This window comes from Eleginops maclovinus, chromosome 15, assembly GCF_036324505.1.
Source record: "Eleginops maclovinus isolate JMC-PN-2008 ecotype Puerto Natales chromosome 15, JC_Emac_rtc_rv5, whole genome shotgun sequence".
Lineage (NCBI taxonomy): Eukaryota > Metazoa > Chordata > Actinopteri > Perciformes > Eleginopidae > Eleginops > Eleginops maclovinus.
The window spans coordinates 7,276,222-7,292,076 of NC_086363.1; the positions used below are offsets into that span (position 1 = coordinate 7,276,222).

The 15,855-nt window shown below is 41.5% G+C and overlaps 1 protein-coding gene across 2 annotated transcripts in view; it reads right to left on the minus strand.

Annotated features, from left to right (window-relative positions):
* The window catches only part of LOC134876941 (protein eva-1 homolog A), a 66,140-nt gene that overhangs the window by 18,841 nt on the left and 31,444 nt on the right, over positions 1–15,855 (minus strand). The window contains exon 1 of one of the 2 annotated variants that reach the window (XM_063902217.1): positions 6,682–7,249. The exons of the other annotated variant lie outside the window; for it this stretch is intronic. The gene's annotated coding sequence lies outside the window, so the exon portion shown is untranslated. Of the gene's footprint in view, positions 1–6,681; positions 7,250–15,855 lie in introns of those variants that run through there. 2 annotated transcript variants of the gene reach the window in all.

Here is a 15,855-nt window from a genome sequence, read left to right on the forward strand (position 1 = left end):
GATGGCCTGCTGGGAAGCAAAGAAGAAAAAGGCATGCCAAAGATGGCCGGAGAGAATGCTTCAACCCTCTATTTCTCCCTCCATCATCCCTTCATCCTTGGTTGGAAGCTAAAGGAAGAGCGAGGTGGTGTTTGGAGGCTAGATCAGTGGGCTCTGGCTCGAGATCAGAGTGATGGAGTTCTCTGGGAGATTTTTTAAATAACAGCCCAGCATGGCTGTACTGTACTGGGCTAGGCTCGGACAGATCCTGCAGGCTATTTAGGACACATCCCAATGGGAGAGAATATATTTTAAGCTTTTCAGGGAGCAACATTCCTGTCAAGTGCTGCGTTTCACAACAACACTACAAATATATAGGCCTAATGTAGAGTTATAGTAAAGAAAGGTCACATATGTCTTGATAAAATGTTTAAAGCTAGCTAGATTCGGAGATCAATAGCACTACATTTTTTGTATGATAAGTAAAACTAGAGACAGGAAGCAATAAGGACGAAGCTTGCCTTGCTTTTAAAATACATCTTCCATCAATTCTAAAAAATCTAAATCTAAAAAAGTTCCATCTTTTGTTTATAAACCACTCCACAAACAAAATATAGACTAGAAGCTGTGCCAGCTAGAATGTTAACTTCCTGGTAATACAGTCTGAAACTTTGCCTAAAATAACAACTTGTTCTTACTTTGTTGGTGTTGGTATTGCAAAAACACTGATAAAAGGAGACCAATATGGCCTGGACCATGAGTAGTCAGATAACAAGCTGACTGTTTTGCCAGATTATATAAAACACTTTATTTGGAAGTATTGCAAAAATAGAAACCCCCTAGGTCGAGGAAAGTGGTGCGTTCACATTGGTGGATATTTCGCTTGGCGTGAAAAAATGTTTGGCTGCTTTATTCTCTTTCAACTATGTTTGGCTAACCTGATGGTCTGATTGTGTGATCACAGTTGTTTGCCCATCTGACTATTTTACTTTACTGCTGCTTTCCCAAAACTTTATGAGAACAACTGGCACAAAATACTGTCTAAAATGTATGTTTAGTTTCTCATACATACCAATAAAGAACAGACAGAGAAAGAAAAGTCCAGATCACTGATACTACTACCAGACACATTCAACTGATGACCTGTGAAGTTTACTTCCTCCAAATCAACCCCCTGACCTTTGCCAGGTACCAAAGACTGACCCATCAGCTGCTGCTGGGAGATAACCTTTGACCCTGAAAACCACATCAGAGATCAAAATTGTCTTGAGTAAGGCCGGCCCTCCACAGAGGAAGCATTGATAAGTGGACTGACCACTTGAGGTTGCAACACATCACATGTTTTCTTGAGCTCTGTATCCCTGATTATCTGGATTTCTAATCTCAGATTAGATCCTAGTCAAGCTTCTCATGCCAACACCATGTCAGGTCATCTAATGTGGAGAAAGTCTCGAAAAGTTTTCAGTCAGGAACTCAAAAAGATGCAAGACAATTGATTCATTTGGATGCAACTACTCCAGCATTTTATTAATGGGCCGTCGGCTCAAATGAACACAGACTTAATAAGGATGTACTTACGAGTCCAAACTCTCCCATTACATTTAAACTGAACATGTGTATTTTTATATTTCTATTTTTAACAGAAATGTACACATACTTTATACCACATATTATTTAAGTTATATGAAATACTGGCTTTCACCTACTCTAAGTTCACTTCATAGTGCACTTCAAGCTGTTATTCTGAGTTAACCAACCTAAAGCTTTGTTCTTAATTTATAAAGTTGTTTGTATGTTACCTGTACATCTTGAAGTTTTGGATAGCAATGGGAAACTCAGCCATAAAAAACGGTTTCATTAAATATCACTTACACAAATTTACTTCACAGCAGTTGTTCCTCCTTCAGCCGACCAACATCTGAAAACCTGCCTAACATCTGCAGCCAGCCATTTAATGCTTCATTCAAACACCCTGGGCCGTAAAATCTACAGACATCATTAAGCATGTCTGCTAATTTCTAAAAACCTGTGATAAAATAACTAAGGCAACACAACCAGAAACACATGTTTACTGTATATCAAAACCTCCTTAATGTGGGCCGACTTCAAACACATGTTTAGATAGGAACCTCCGCTCAGAGACTCTTCATTGAGACTTTGTGTCTTCGTTAAATTGGCACCCTGTAATCCTGCTTCATAACATTTCAACCTTTACTGGAAGTCTCGGAGGATTGTTGAGGAGTGTTTGGGCTTTTTGAAAGTCTCCAGACTTCTAATAAGAAGTCATGTTAGCCAAAGCATAAACCCTCTGTTGAAGCAAAAGGAGAGCTCGGTCTCTCCTACACTTTTGTTCAGTCTTGTTTTTGTCTCTATCTCTATTATAATAGGTCGTAAAATGCACTGTAATGTTGGCCAAAGCATGCCCACAAGAGTCATATATTTAAACTATATTGTGATGATAAACTACTTCAAATGTATGATATAAATGTCTCCCCCTCTCTCCTTCCAACTTATACCTTCCTTTGTGAGCCAACAGGCCTTTCTTTTCCCCACTTTGCCACTAAATCCTCCCCTAAATCAAGTTTCTCTGCCTTCTTCAGCCCATGCAGCATGTGTTTCTGGACTCATAGCAATCCTTGCTTCTCAGAGCAAATTGACTTTAATGGGGGTGAGGCAGGGTGAGCCGAGGGGGAAGAGAGGGCTGCAAAAACACACCACATGCTATGCCAGTCCCCCTACAAGGAGAACAGCAGCGTTACTTCTTCCATCAAATCCAACAGTATAAAAAATTGGCAGGAACCGACACATACTCACAAAGCAAATCATTGAATGGCAAAAATACAACTAAACCATTAGTTTAATGAGACATTCAGTCTTTAAATTGTAATTACTTGTGATACTTTAGCCACTTTTTGAACCTAAAAATAATACTGAAAAAGCCTGTTTTTATTAATGCTTACAGAAAATATTTGTGTAGTTAGGGCAGCTGCCAGAGAAGAGTTTACTCCTTCACTGACTCTGAAACTGTCCAAACTGTCAGTATATATCAAGAGTCAACCACAATGCATCTTTTTGGCCCACATCTGGTACACACAAACATGGCCGGACAGGTAAGTGAGCAAACATACGCACCTTTGGCAAAACACTGACATGAACTCACACAGTTGGTATGCATCTCAACACTGTCCCTTTTCTGCTCTCCTCATGGTGCAATGCTCTGGTTTAATTAACTGGGCCACTGTGAATGCTCCTCTACGGCCAGCACATCCAGGAAAACCAACACACACACACACACACACACACACACACACACACACACACAGGAGAGAAAATTAATTTTCCCTGGGCGAGCATGGCTTATTAAAGGGCAACTAAAAAGGCAGAAAGCCAGCTGAATAAAGCCATTTATGAGGTTCAACATTCAACTCAAACAAAATGAACAAAGACACATTCAAAGCATATGTTTCCTCACAGCAACACCACAGTAAATGTACAAGTGTGTGTTTAGCATCCTCAGGTGTTCATTTCTGTGTGTGCTCCCATGTGAACAACCCTCCGCCGTGTTTTCCCTCTCCCACCTCGCTGACCTTTCTAAATCTAGCAGGATCCACGGGACTTACCCCCAAAATCTCACTGGGAGATGAACGACTCCCCACAGCTATGAGACTTCAAATCTCTCCATCCAGAACCAGTCTGGGCAATAACACAGACATCAGAGGAGTGATAAAACACTGCTCCTCCAGGGGAAGACGTTTTCAAAGTACAAAGGATTGGCCCATAAGTAAAGGAAAAGTTCTTCTAGATGAACTATAAAGTAAAGAGCTCCTTGGAAGCAGAACCATGGTGTGTTAAAGCCTGCTTGTTAACAGAGAATTGTGGTGTATAATAATTCAGACATCAGCTATGACTGGGGAGTATAGAGGGGCAAACCGGGGGCAAGGCCATACATATAATGGTATGAGGATGTATAGGTATTACTAAAGTGGTGTCGGGGGGAGTGTAGGGTGAGATATGGGGCACAGGAGAACCCCGGCACCCCCTGCAAGCAGCTGCATGTTGGTCCTGAAGAATGCCAGAAAGTTATTTTTAGGGGGGGGGGCCACATCTGCTTTGGCTATCAGGAGAACCCAACGCCTCAGAATATATTTTTTCAGAGTAGGGCTTGTTCTGGAAGGAAGGACGGAAGGAAGGAGGGAAGGAAGGGCAGTAGGAAGGAAGGGAAAAAAGAAAACAGCCCTCTAGGAGAGTTGAAGCCATTAGGAATGCATGCTGAGTTTCAAAAACAGAGAACAGAGAAGGAAAGGATACAAATCAAATCAAGGGTAGAGAGAAAAGATGGGGGTTGGAAAGGAAAGAGGGCTTCGCTTTTCTGTGAGAGAACCAGGCCAGAGCTTAGAACAGCGCCAGGTTCCATTCAGACTAGACAAAGTAAATAAAACCACTTGATGAAAAATGGCAAAAGGAATCCAATGGATGGCAGGGAGAACGCTGTGAGCAGGGAGATGGAAAGCTATACCAAGTTATAAAGATGAAGGGAAGGTCTGAGTTTCTGAACGTTCTGTTTTCACAACTGCGCAGCCGGCTTTATCTGATGGCAGGACATATAGATTATCACAGCATTGTCAAACATGATGTCACATCTCGGTGTGTGGGAGGGAAAAGAGAGAACAGGCGCCTATTCATCTTCCCCATAAATCATTCCTACTGTCATGACAGTCTCTTCCTTCATCTCCAGAAGACTTCAACACTGCTAATCTGGAATAATAAATAAAAATCTAGTTAACATCCCGCTAATCAAAATGACGCTGGAGCGGGCTGGGCTTATCCCACGTTCCTGTGCCGTCAGCCTCTGGCCTGCCCTCTCTCCTCGTAACCCAAACCACACACTAATTCATAAATTACAAACAAAGAGTCCCTTGTGGTTTGGGAGGGACCGGGCCGGCACTGTGAACTGGCAACAGCGAAACAGCTACGTGTCAATTAGAGGGAAACCTTGGTAGGTGTGTAAGCAGGCGCACACTTACAGGCTCACACACTTATAGGCTCACACACTTACAGTCTTCACAAACAGGCCGGCAGGAGCACACGCCTACTGTATACACATGTTCACAACACACAACCATTTGGAAGCCATCAAAGCAATTTTGTCATTTTGGAGCCCAGGAACTGACTGCACCATTGTCTGGTGTAAGCGGCTCTCCTGGTTCCTACGTCCTGTTTACGAGGGGTGACGTGTGTTGAGGTGGTGAGCATGCACCGCCTGGAGTAAAGCCGCCAGTTGGATTGAGCTGAGGGCAAGCCTCTGTGGAAAAACACGTGTTGAAATGCTGGGCGTTGCTACAATTGTGCTTGTGGATTAAACAATGAACAGGGTTTTATATTCAACACCAGATGCTGCTGCGTTTTACTGACTGATGACGACGCTGATAATCTTGGTTAAGCTAACTTTAGGGTTTGTATATGAAAATAAACTCAAACAATAAATCACCAAATCTCTTGTTGATATTTTATCATCTAAATGTTGTTATTCATTTTCATTTTGACAGTTATAATCCAGACAAACGTAAAAATGTAAGACAAGAAGTGTGGTAGGAACAGGTGTTAAAAATAGTTGTTGATACAGGTAAATGCAACCATTATATTTCTGATATAGATTTAATTATATCAACCAGCCCAATCAAATATCCTCTCACCAGTAAGACCACAAATAATAAAATAAAATAAATGCTGAATTTATTGGTCACTTTAATGGTCAGTCAAACAGCACTAAATGAATGGACAGCTATTTTAATGTATCATTTAGTTACTCAAACCCTCTTTTTTGTATCATGACGTGACAAAACTTGGGAAAAAACAACAGGTCTGAAGATGTCATCTCAGGCTTGTAAAATAAAAAAAATTCATTATGTTCTGACATTTTTTGGACCATTAGATTGATTAATGAATGAAGGAAATAATCAGCAGATGAACGGATGATAGAAAGCTGCTGCCTGCTCTGCATCAGCAGCAGTATTTGCATAGTGTGACTGCCTCGCTGCCCCTGTTGGTTTTACTGTATTATGCACCCGGTGGTTAATTACAGTGAAGTCAATCTCCTGCCAGCAGAGCCTGCTCTCTGGCCCATTAGGAAAACACAATGACCATGTATGGAAACACACACACACAAAGGAGGAGAATACATAAAACACGAGTTTCACTGTTAGAGGTACCAACACAGTGTGGTGTTGTCAGGTATCAGTCTTGTTTTGTGCGTACTGTATCTAAGTGATCTCACAATGTTGTTACCTCATCTCTCCACACGTGAAACCTACAGTTTCCTGTCAGGGTCCAGTCCACTTAGTCTCCCTCTCAACACATGTTTCTTCATGTTCTCCACACATACTTTATCTTCCAAATAATAGGCACCAATTTATCCTCACATACGCTCTCATATCCCAAACAGCGTGGGATCAAAACAGCAAGACATTCCTGAGGGCAGCGCAAGGTGAGGCATTTAAACTCCACAACAACAGAAGGTAAAAACAGAGCCTCATGGTGGACTTAATATGCAGAGAAATTATTTTTGAATATTCAAAGTGTAAAGCAATTCAGACCAAGAGAGTTGGTCCCACTTCTCAAAAAACACAAAAGTCAAACTACTGCAGCACAGAAACAAAATAACTCAGTATATGTATACAAGGCATATGACGAGGTGACACTTACCCACTCATTGCTGAATGGAAAATCTTCCGAGAGACCAGGCAGTAACTTTCTCCCTGAGCGTGTGTTTGTTTCTGTCTTGTCAAACACTGCCTCCACCTCCTCCTCCTCCTCTCTGTCCCGCCAGGAGAGCTGTGACTAGCTTTGCCGTAAAAACAAGCGCTCACGTGAATACTCCGCTGTGGGTTTAACCATGAGAGAGCACAGCCCAAAAAAGGAAAATAAAGAAGAAGAGAGGGAGTATTCAGAAAAAGGATAACTTCATTAAAAAGGTTTTCTCCTCTATGGTGACTCTCCTCCTGTTTAAGCCAATCAGAGTTTGTAAAGAGTTTCCTCTTCTTTTCTTCTTCCCATCCAGAGAGAATAAGGCTTTCCTAAATGCTTCTCCTCTTTAAGTTTTCCCTTCCTTCCTGCTCTCAGGGAGAGAGAAAGTTAAACCCGGCTTTAGACAACTGGAATGTGACAGCAGGAGAGAGCGAGAGAGAGAGAATGAGGTGGTGAGGGAGGGAGGGAGCGAGAGAAAGAGAGGGAGAAAGCGAGACAGGAGCAGGGACATGTAGTGTCCACCTACACAGCCCACTGCTGTGTGAGTGAGCAGTCACTGAGGTAGAGAGGGGAGGGAAGGAGGAGGAGGGGGCTATGAGTGTGTGTGAGAGAGAGAGGGAGGGAGGGAGGAAAGTCAGAGAGCAGCTCCAGGAAATGACCTGAGAATTTCATTGAGCTCAGATTGGTGATCTGGGACTGTGGTGTGTAAAGAGCTGGAGCCTGTTGCTCCTGCACGGCTGCATTTATACAGTAAAGCTGGGCTGCATGACCCTGTATATTGAGAGTAAAAAATATAAATCTGTCCAAAGTCTTTAGACACAGTTTACAAAATGGTTCCTTTATTATCTGTAGTTAAAGACGCAGAGGTGCAGATCAATGAGGAGGACTGCTTTATGACTTTATTGGAATGTTGGTTTTTATAATGGTATTCATTATTTAACACGCTTTTCCGAGCTTGATCTAACAGGAAATGTACTTTATTGTGATACGGATAAAGAATTGAAATTTCTCATACTATATTTATTTCGTATAGTGTGAATGTGGGTGACCACTCTGTTTTCCTGACAGGAAGTTGGATGAACCAATCAGAATGTAGGACACAGATTTTGATTCATAACCTCCATTGGAAGACATTTAGATGTTTGTACACAATGACATTGTTTCTGATTTTAAGTTTAAGTTCTTTGCTACCATTTTCCTTTTCAACAAACATACAAGAAGCTGTTTTTCTAAACACTTCCAATACAACATCATTTAGATCCACGTTTGCTAACTTGCGGTCTTATTCCTCTCTGCCTTTCATTCCTTGTTGCTGTATTTCTTGGTACTATTTGGCTGCAAAGTGTCAGTCATTGAAACAGCTTGAAAACATCATTATAAAGTTTCCACATGTGTGTACTTCCTTGGTGTCGTGCATGTGCTGTGAAAGGTCAAAAACCACACAGGGCGACTTGAATTCAACTATTGCATTGACTCAAATCAAAATATGAAAATTAATTTATGTATATTACTAATGAATTCTATTAAACATCAAGAAAGCTGCTTAAATTAAATGAGAACGGCCTCTTTTCTTATGTTTTATAAAAAGCCTTGGCCCCTGGCTACTGTTGTTGTTTATGACATGTCATCGTAGATAAAGTGATCTCTTTTATGAGGTGTGCACATTGACTCCTCTGCAAGCCTCTGAGACCTATAGTTACTCAGTTCTCTGCATGGATCCACAGAGACATTTAAATGTATCCTGCAGAACTATAATTCTAGCTCAAGATACCCTGGGAATTCTGCACTTGGTTCCCACCCCCTACACTGCCCCTCCACACACAAACTAATTCTCCTCTCTCCCTTCCTCTCTCCCTCTGTCCTCGTCCACCGCAGGAGGAAAACTGAAACCAGCCACAGACTGGAAAGCATTAGTCTGCCCTCCTACACCCCCCACACACACTGCATACAGACGAAAACAAGAACGATGGATCACAAAAAGAGTAGTTTTTGGCGGAGCGCAGAGCTGAGAGTAGTTTTTGCCGTGAGCGCAGAGTGACACGACAACAGTAGTGTACACAGTTTACGACTTTGTGAAGCCGGCAAACTTGGCAGCGAGTCCTCATGCAGAGCTTTGCTTATTTTGCAGTTTTCAGACCAACAAAGAAGCAGTTGCTCATTTTGGAAAACAGGCCAAGTAACGAAACCACAGGCCGGGGGAGGACATGTTTGTGTTTGTGTGTGTACAGTGCTCGTGCATTCAGTTTGTGCATGTACTGTATCATCTATTTATGCTTGCTTTATTGTGTGTATTTATGTACATGCGTATACATGTGTTTGTGTGCAAACATGTGACTGAGTGGATGTTAACTTGACTGCATGCTCCTATTATCCTGCATTTCTAAATCAGCCTAAAGCCAAACGCAGAACATTCCTTCGATCTGGAAGTGGATAGCGCTTGCTATGTTGGGGGCTGGAACAGTTACAGGGACATAAGTGGCTTTGACGAGCGGCAGCGGAGCGACAGACCCCAAAATGATCATCAGGGAGGCCCACTGCATCCCACTCCCATACAGATCAGTGCTAATGAGACATAAAGCCTCCACAGAAGTGCCACAGTGGTCAGGTAGAAGTGAGCGGTCAGTGTTGAGCCAGGCAGACATTGATTATCCACAGTGTCATGAGACTGTCTGCACAATGAAGATAAAAGAGAGGAAGAAAAGTAGTAAGGAAATATAACAAGTGAGCATTTCTGCAAATCTGAATTTACTGCAGCAGAAAAAAAGCCTATTACCATTCATAATTATACATTAACAATCCAATACTACATCCAAACAAGCACATTTAGGATTGAAGTAGTTTACCTCAGTGAAAGCAGCAATAAAAAAGACACCATAGCAAACAGGACTCTTGCATTGAAAAGCAGTATTTGAGTTGAGTATCAAAATCACTAATTTTGCCCCTTAAAGTATCAAACTATCATACATTTGTATTATCAGCATTAATTAACAAATGAATACTTAAGCGGAATTATATTCTCGGAACTGGGACAGGTGCAGCTAATTTGAATTATTTCTAGTTTATAACGACAGGGATTTTACTGTCAAGAAACCAAAAATATCGCCATCTGGTTTATAATGAAAATATATACTAGTCATACAAACATTTTCTCTTCTAACTTCTTTCTCTTTGTGCATTTGTTTACCAATGGAATTGTTGTTGACCACGGGGTCCACAGGTTTTATTAGATATATCTGAATTATATCATATTCTATAAAGCAATCATGTTTTGAAGGGTTTTTCTAACATGACTAAGTTTCAAATGAATTTAGGGGAGTTAAAAGTATTTTGAGCTGAATGTTAAGGAGTAAAAGTCAAATGTAGCATTCAATATAAACAATGTAAAGAACACATATCTTCTACTTCACTTGAGTAAATTGACTCAGTTCTGTTGCACCGCTGGTCCTCATTGTATTTACCATTGTTCCACATTACACAAACATGATAATCCCTGCAGAGGTTTATCGTGCAGGTGATGATGCACATGTTGACATTTGTAAAACGCCTCTTAGGTTAGAATGGAGTTAATGATACTCAGCGTGTCCTGAGTTGGCTCTGATCCGACAGTATCACGCAGCAGTCACCCTGTGTTATCTGTCTGTATCAGTACAGCTCTCTGCCGCCGCTTCCCCATGTTTACTAAGCAGTCTGTAGATAGTGGAATCAAAGCGTCTGGCAAACAGTGCAGTTTTCGTATCCAGGGGACTTTTTAAAGGTTTTGTATCATAACGCAACATATAACGAATCACAATGGATATAAAACACTGCAGCACTGGCAGGGGGGAGAACATGACAATACTTTTTAACCCACATTAGTCATGCATATGTAACAAGAAACATGGCTTTGAGGACGGTTTTTTTATACCAGCAGGCAAAATCATGAATAAAGTGTTTAAATAAGAAGTCAAACACATGCATTTACTGTGGTTTAGAAACTTTATACAGAAGTGGCAGCAAAGGCATTTTGTTTTGTGTGAGATTGTGAACCATGCAAATTATAGACACTCCATAAGCATCACACCAGAAACTATAATAAGTCCTTTTGGTTTGAGTCCATGATTTCTTTTCCCCTCATCTTGTGTCTAATAAAAATAACAACATCAAACTCTCTATTTCTTTATTATGCTTTTAAGAAATTGAAGTCTTTAATTTTAAGTAGATGAGTGGGTGATAAACTTTTTCTTTGAACAGATTTAGATTACATTGCATTTTATTATATCAAATAAAACACTGATTAAAGGATTAGATTCTGGTTTAAGTAACTGGATGATATTTTTGGGTGATAGCAACAGCTAGGCTGTCTGACGTACAGTTATATGAGGGCACTGCCAGCATGAAAAACCCTGTGTGAGGGGCACTGAGCAACTTGGGAAGCTTTTAGCAGTTTATTAGATTGCTCAAAGGCACTATGAAATAATATCTGGGTAACTAAATCACTCCCAATGATAAAACTCATATTTTCCTATATTTCTACTTCCAGCTCCAGCCTTGAGGCTATCGCCGTCTGCGCGGTCGGAAACAGTGGACAGAAAGTATACAGAAGGAAAACAAGCAAGACAGATGAGATGAAAGGCAGAGGGTTTGCAGGTTGTGAGGGGTGGTGTGGACACAGAAAAAGAGAACACTGACGGGGAGTTAGCCAGCAGAAACCAAGCCTACATAAGCCAAAAATGTGAGTGCAAAAGATAAGAGCAATAAGGGGAAAAGTCAGGGAAGCTGTGAGAACTTAAAAGGGAATTAAACACCTTGTCCATTTTGTTTAAAAGGCGTCTTAATCTGATTTATCATTTTACATACTTTCCCTCTGGGCCAGTGACCACATGGCTGGGTATTAAACGAGATTTGTAATGTATGACCACACTGCATTTAGCCAAATGTGTTTAAAGAACAGAAACCGGCTGAATTAATAACGATTTAACGACATTTTTCAACCACTTTTACAGTATGTGTTTGTTCCAATGTGTGTGTGGTGCTACATGTTGCTTGTGTGCAGAGACCAGCTAATGCGAATTGAAGGGACCCGGTGCCGGGCCAGACATCAGCTGACTGAACATGCTGGCAAAGCACGGCCCCACAACCCCTTGCGTCAGCAGATCACCATGGCAACAGTGTGTACCCGCCAAAAAAACTCCCTCCATGTTTCTAGTCCGGCTCCAAGGAGACCACACCCTGCGTGGCTGCCAGATTAAGGGATGATGTTATACTGTACCAATCTATCTGTATGCCTTTTATGGGCATTGGCTAAACCAACCATTAACACAATTAACACAACGCACCGACACACACAGGTCAGCTGAGGTCACATGCTCTGTGCTTTCTCGCAGCGGTGTTCCTGAGAGTGCCAGCTGCCGCTGTTATTCCAGGTTTTCTGCAGAGTCAGGTTGGTGTTACGAGGCTCCGTTCAGAGGGGCCACTTCATTCCTTTCTGCTTGCCTCTCCACTCTCCAATATCAGATACATCACGGATCACACTCGGGTCAAAGAGTGCTTTTGAAAACACCTTTCCCTGGTTCTTGGTTTATTTTACTCTAATAAAACACCCACTAGGGAAAGAGATGAAGGAGAGTCTGAGGTAACCACCAACGTATTTTAGGGTTAAGTAAGTCCATTTTACTATGATTGACAGTCTACTTAATAAACTTCAATTTGGCTCTTTTTTGTGCACCTCATCTGGCTGTACACTCAGGTGAGAACATACTCAAAGAATGATGTATTACTTTTAAACTAACAAGGTAAAGCTTGAATATCTTACAGCTGAATAATTGACATGGCTTATAGATTAGTTGAAGATAGACAGGGAAAACTGTTTCATATACTTCAGAATATACTTCTTGACTATGTATGAATATTCCAACATTTGAATGACATTTTCTGTTTGCAAACCTGCATGTGTGTTACATGATAGATAGAATAAAATGTGGTAATTTGCTTCACCATCCACAGTATAATCAAATGAATTTTTGCCTTCAGTCCTGAAGCTTTAAGGTTAGATTTAAAGGAGCCTGACGGGGCCCACAGCAGCAGCAGTTTCTGCCTGCATGGACTGCAGTTCCACATAATCGGGCCAAAATAAACATCTTCCCCACAGTCTCCTCTGCTGACATGACTGTGTGCAGGGGAGCTGGAGGAGTGTGTGGCTTGCAGCGGCCACATGTGCACCTCAAGTATCTTTGTGCATGTATATGTGTGTATGTGTGTATGTGTCCGTGTGTATGCCTGCATAACCAATTGAGATAATCGTAACCCTAAAGCTTGTGAATTACATCTTTATCTTCCTTGATCTTCCCGTGTGACATCTAAATCAGCCTCCCCCTGAGCCACATGGAGCTCCAGAGCCTCCAACGCTCGGATTGTGTCCATTAAAAACACCAGTGACCACACCTCTGTCAGTCCCTGCAGCGTTAGCAGCTCCTGCACTATCCGGTCTACTAGTGGTGAAAGCATAACATGGACATTTAATTGCACAGCAAGTCTTGCTGGATAATAAAGGAAAAAAACCTACCTGCGATATTTTTTTTAAAAAGTGACTTTTGGCAACCACTTGTAATGTAATAGGATTAGAATATTTATGTTTTATGTACTTAAGTAAAATCAACATGACATTTTTTGGGTTTTGTGAGGATATTGAAACTAAGTAAACCAAAAGGCCCAGAATTAGTAGCATGGTCGCCATCTTCAATGTGTTGAAAGTGAATATTTCACTAAAATATATATAAATATATATATAATGTTTGTAATAACAGACTCATAGGTCATGAGTCTTATATATCACAAGTAGGTACAATTATAATTTTGCCTTATTTACAAGGCTTACATTGAAACAAAACATCCCTGGAGTTGCAGGAATACATATAGTGTCAGCAATTTAATTCTTAGAACCATTAAAAATCTTGATGTAATTGTTATTTCTGATATAAAATAATTGTTCAGTCAGAGAGTAAAAAATCTGCTGCATGAATTAATTTTTGCATCCGGTCAAAAAGCCATAGCAGTGGAAGTCATAGTGGAAGAAAACACATAGGATATTAATGGACTGATTATACTTTCATTCAGACTTGTTTAGTCATTTTGAGGTTTCTACCCCGGGGTTGGAAATGCCTGAGTTGCCTCATCCAGTGAGCCCCACCCCCTCAAAAACCAGACCCCATGTTAACCAGTTGCTAAGTGCCGCAATTAATCCATTTCCTCCTCAGAAACTAGACCTGTTCATTAGGCTTTCCATAACCTTTTTTCCCCCCACTGAAAGTCTGCTCTGCATGGTTCAAAAGCGGCTGTGTGGCTCGTTCAGGGTGATCCATTACACCGCACTGAACACTCTGGAGGGGGAGCCAGAGAGGGAAGTTTAAGAGAGAGGCCACGATATAAAGTCTGAAGCTTTTATACTTCTCCAGGGAGGAAAAGGACTGCGCTCTGACGCAGCCAGAAGAAGGGGAAGGAGAGAAAGACTCTCCTTGATTTGATCAGCGTGAATGTCCATAAATCACAATGTGGAATGAAGTTTAAAGTTAATGCTATTGTACAAACAGAAGCAGGATGCGCCTTAGGCTGTGTCTCTTCTCTGACAATGCAGAGGAAGGATGATGCTGTGGGGCTGCAGGACGGGCCTCAGAGGTCTGGTTGAGCAAGCTGTATAAATAGGACCAAGACAAGCTTACACTAGTCATGCAGCCAGAACTTGACTTAACATACAGATGGATGCATTTTCATTCTGCAGCTTCAAAGGGAAACCCTGACAAAGTAACAAACACAGCATTACAAGAAAGGAACTTCAAACGGGCCGTAGCGGAAACTTACTTTTTGATGAAAGAGCCAGACTCATTCATCAATCTCCAACAGTTGCACCGAGAGTAAATATTTTAAAATGAAGGCTATCAATAATTTGCAAGGACAGAATTCAATGCTACAAGCCTTCATCTTCAATAATCAATATTTAGAGCTGTGATCGGATTCCTGAAGTACTTTTTTTGGCAAACAAACAAGCCATAGGGACTTCCTCCAGGGGGGGAGAATGTAAATGGAGCCTGACTGTGGCGACTGTGCGGAGTGTGTGTGATCTGCAGAGAGACTGATGGCTGGTTCCGGCCCATTTGCTGCTGTGTTATTGCTCAGGAGCGAGTCCACCCCTGGGGCTGTTTGAGGAAGAAGCTGGAGCTCGAATGGTTGATGGCTTTATAAATCACAGGCAAGCCAAGACAGATAGCAAGTCAGTAATGTGAATTAAACATGTACTCTAACCCAAACATCAACCGAGACACACATACACTCATTAAACACTGTTTCTTAAGTTGTTCTAGTTTTGGCGGGCCCCTAAAAGCCCTTGAAATAGCACTTAAACGGGGACAGTAACATGTTTAAGTGGGTTAACACCTCCTTCAGGCAGAGTGGTTAATGCTAACCTATTTAGCTGTATATAAATTCCCAAACAAACATTCCTTTAGAGGTATTTTAGAACATTTTTTTCAAAAACAGCATGAATGAGTCCATAAATCTTGTGCTATCAGTAACTTTGTGTAGGTACTACTTTTTAAAATGGAACAAAACATTGCAGACGCACACATTTCCACACACAAATGCAACCAATCATGTGCAGACAGACTTCGTCCATCCCCTCTCCGACACAAATGGGGTCAATCCTGCACAAACTCGACCACCAATGAAAGAGAATCCCCCAAAATTACCCCTCTGCTGGAGCCTGGAGCTACCAGTGACTTCATGTCTACAGCAACCAGACTGATTTACTCACGTTCAGCCCTCTCCACTCTCACCGCAGCGCAGAAAGCCCATGTCTTTAGCCCTCACAGCACCATGTTGAACATTTACACCATCCCACATACCTCACACATTTACCAACCCAACTCGGCACCAGAGCTGTCGGGAGAGTACGTTGCGTTATCAGTGACGGATAATGGAGGTCAGGCAGAGCCAAACGACTCCTTAAACACAGCTGAGCAGTCTGTGTGCTGTTGTCTGCACTGAGATAAAGGATGGACGACAAACATCTGACAAATACAGCATTTGGAGACAGTGGACTCAGGGTGGAGGATCTTCAGAACGACAATAAATAATCCATAAAGTGTGATCAAAATTTTATTC